We start from the raw sequence: 4,301 nt of genomic DNA on the forward strand, positions 1-4,301 counted from the left end.
CCTTTGATTTCTTGACTGCTGCTTCTGTGAGTGTTGATAGTTGATCCAAGAAGAATGAAGTCCTTGACAACTTCAATCTTTTCTCCGTTGATAACATTATACCTTGGCATTTCCAAGAGTTTAACCCTTCTTGGTAAAAAAAATTTCAAATATACTCCCACTTACACCATTTCCTATACTCCAGAACACTTCTTTCAGTCCTCCAACGTCAACAATTCTTCAACTCCTATATGTCTGAAAATCCATTGATCTTTCTTTCCTTTTCAGTCATTTTCACTCTTTTTAGGTCCCTTTATCTGATTTAAAGTCTATAGGAATCAATGTCATCATTCTTCTTCATATTCTCTTGCCAGTCTCTGATTGCATAATACTAAATAAACTCTGTTGTTATTATTACATGACATTAAGTCGACTGTGACTTATAGCAACCCAGTATATGTGGCTTTGAACTATCTACCTTGTGGTTTGCAGTACAATGCTGGTCTTATAGCACCACACCAGAAGTCCTGATAAACCCTAACTCTGCCTAAATACAGTTCTCTGCCTTCTCCATATGCGTATAGATAGCTGAACAGAGCTGAAGGAAAACGCAACCATTCTGGTTGGTCTCACTTCAAGTTCATAACCTCTATTCTCAAATGGCCTTCATGTTGCCTGGAAACATCACATTCACTCATTCTCCTAGATGACTTTTTATATCTACTTCTCTCTCCTCCAAGCTCTAATATCTTCTCATTCTCAGCTGATAAACTTGTTCCCTGGGTAACTGAAAAAATTAAAACAATCAGAAATATAATTCCCACAAGCTCACATCACTGCACTCACATCTGTGCCCACTCACATCTGTGCCCAGATAGTTTTCCTTTTCTCTCCTTTGCATGCTGTGTCCATTCTCCTTCTTAAAGTCAACGTACCCTCCATCCCCCTGCCTACTCAAGAACATTACTCCAGAAATTCCTCACTTACTCTACTGCAACATGAAATTTTTCTCTTTACTGTGTTAAGCTCAGAAATATGCTAAAATGCTGCAATTTCTCCTAGTATAAGACAGAAAACAAACAAATATTTTAACTCCACATGTCTGAAAGCTAACAACCCATTTATCTATTTCTTCTATTTGCTGACTCCAATTTCCTCTCTTCCCATTCTACAGTTCACCCTCCCAAATCAGGATTTTATTCCTCAGCACTCAAAACTGCACAAGCTTCCAAATTTCTGACACCAATGAACTCAGTGAATTACTTACTTAGTTTCTCATCTTACTTGACCTTTCAGAAGCATTTGGAATGTTAGCTCACTTTATCCTTCCTGAAACTCTTTCTTCTCTTGTCTTCTAGCAGAATATACCCTCCAGGTTTTATTCCTATTACACTGACATCTTGTTCTTTGTTTGTTTGTGTTTTGTGGGTGCTCTACAGCCCCTCAATATTTAAACTCTCTAAATTCACAAAAGTTCTTGACCATTTTCTCTGTCTATAATCACTCTCGAATAATGGCTTCAAATACTATGCCAGCAACAACAACACTGAAATATGCTTCTGTCACAGACCTCATCCTTATAATACTAAAATTTCAGTGTCTTCTCTTATATTTCTAAAAGATGTTTTGAGCTTTAAAATTTGCACTTCTGCTAATAAGATTGTGTAGTTACAAGGATCAATATTATTGCTGAAAATAACTAATAGATCTAAGTTGAAAACAAAAATTCTTAAAAACAGTGTCAGTTTTCTAATAATAACGTAAGACCAAGCTCTGAGAAGAAGGAGACATTCTAAAAGATTTAACAGAGCGCTAAAAGGAGCCCTAGTAGCGTAGTAGTAACGAATCAGGCTGTGAAGCGCAAGGTCAGCAGTTCGAGACTACCAGCGGGTCTGCGGGAGAAAGATAAGGTGGTCTGCTCCTGTAAAGATTTACAGCCTTGGAAACCCTGTGTAGAGTCGCTATGAGTCGGAACCAACTCCATGGCACATAACAACAACAACAAAGCTTACTTTAATACTCAGATAATTTGCTCAACAGAAACTATGAGGTCTAATTTTCATGGTTTATATGGTACATGGATCAATATTGAAGGATGCAGAAAGCATCCAAAGAAGGTGGGAGGAATACACATTAACTGTACCAAAATCAAATGGTCAATCTTCAACCATTTCAAGAGGTAACATATGATCAAGAGTCAATGACACTGAAGGAGGAAGTCCAAGGTGCAGTGAAGGCATTGGCAAAGAATAAGACACCAGCAATTGATGGAATACAAATTGAAATCTTTCAACAAACAGATGTGCCACTGGAGGCACTTATTCATTTATGCCAAGATATTTGGAAGACAACCACCTGGCCAGCTGTCTGAATGAGATCATATCTGCACCCATTCCAAAGAAAGGAGACCCAAAGGAATGTGAAAATCATTTATGAACATCATTGATATCCCATGCAAGTAATATTTTACTAAAAACAACTGCAACCATACATTAACAGAGAACTTCCAAAGGTTCAAACCAGATTCAGAAGAGGTTATGGAATGAGGGGTATCATTGCTGATACCAGATGTAACTTAACTGAAAGAAGACAATACCAGAAAGATGTTTACCTATACTTTATTGACTACACAAAAGCTTTTGATTGTGTGGATCATGACATGCTATAGACAACAATGAGAAAAATGACTAGTCCAGAACACTTAATTGTGCTGATAAGGAACTGGTTAGTAGACCAAGAATCATTTGTCCAAATAGAACAAGGAAACAATGAATATTTTAAAATTAGGAAAGGTGTGTGCCAGAGTTGTATCCTTTCACCATATTTATTCAATCTGTATGCTGAGCAAAATAATTCAGGAATCTAGATTATATGAAGAAAAATGTGGCATCAGGATTGGAGGAATACTCATTAACAATCTGCAATATGCAGATGATATAATCTGCTTGCTGAAAGTGAAGAGAACTTAAAATACTTACTGATGAATATCAAAGACCATATCCTTCAGTGTGGATTTCATCTCAATGTAAAGAAAACAAAAATCCTCCCCACTGGACCAATAGACAACATCCATATAAATAGAGAAAAGACTGAAAGACTTCATTTTTCTCACATAAAACAACAACACTCATGGAAGCAGCAGTCAAGAAATCAAAGGAAGTATTACATTAGACAAATCTGCTGTACAAGACATCATTAAACTGTTGAATAGCAAAGATGTCCATTTAAGAACTAAGGTGTGTCTGATGCAAGCCACGGTATTTTCAATAGCCTCATATGCATGTGAAACTTGGGCAGTGAAAAAGGAAGACCACAGAAGAAGTGATGCATTTTAGTTATGTTTTTTGAGAAAAAAATTTTAAGTACCAAGGACAGCCAGAAGAACAAACAGATCCGTGTTGAAAGAAGTACAGCCAGAGTGGTCCTTGGGATTCAGGAGAACCAGGTTTCATCTCTCATACTTCAGACATATTATCCTGGAGAAAGGTATCTTGTTTGGTAGCATGAAGGGTTGAAGCAAAAGAGTAAAGCCCCAAATGAGATGGATTGGCACAGCGGCATCAGCAATAAGGTTGGACATAGGAACGTTGTGAGGTTGGTGTAGGATTGGGCAGTGTTGCACCTCAGCCACTCAAATCAAATTCTGTTGTTCATAGGGTAGCTATGAATTGGTATCTACTGGATAACACTTAACAACAACACCAGTGGTACATGGAAAAGGTAAAAAGGCCCTGCCCCTGATGGAAAATCTAATACGCAATCCTTTTCCACATAAAACTGGCATCCCAAAAGTCCTCCCCCTGACTGTACCTACAAATAAAACTCCCCACAACCCAAAGATGATATACATTCAGCAGCAGAGGCAAAATAAGCTCCCGAATTTTTAACAAGCAAGTACCTATGTGATTTTCACCCTGGATACCTAATATCTATATGGTTTTATAAACCACATACTGAGAAAGTAATTTAGGGAAACTGTAGACTGTTAGTACTTCTAGGCACCTTGCAGATACAAATACTAATCTTAGGAGGCAAGCACCTTCATTCCATATTATAAATAATTTCCACAAATATAAAAGTAAATGAGGAATCACAGTGAACAATGCACAAAGAGATGCTAAATCAAACTGAAGAAATAAGGAAGTCAAAGAACAGAACAGAAAATTCAAAAGATAAACTCAAGTATTATAATGAAAAACATTCTTATCAACGAAGAAAAGATTGAAGTTGTCAAGGACTTCATTCTTCTTGGATCAACTATCATCACTTGCAGAAGCAGCAGTCAAGAGATCAGACGACGTATTGCACTGGGCAAATCTGCT

The sequence above is a fragment of the Chrysochloris asiatica genome, unplaced genomic scaffold, assembly GCF_000296735.1.
Source record: "Chrysochloris asiatica unplaced genomic scaffold, ChrAsi1.0 scaffold00174, whole genome shotgun sequence".
NCBI classification, from domain to species: domain Eukaryota; kingdom Metazoa; phylum Chordata; class Mammalia; order Afrosoricida; family Chrysochloridae; genus Chrysochloris; species Chrysochloris asiatica.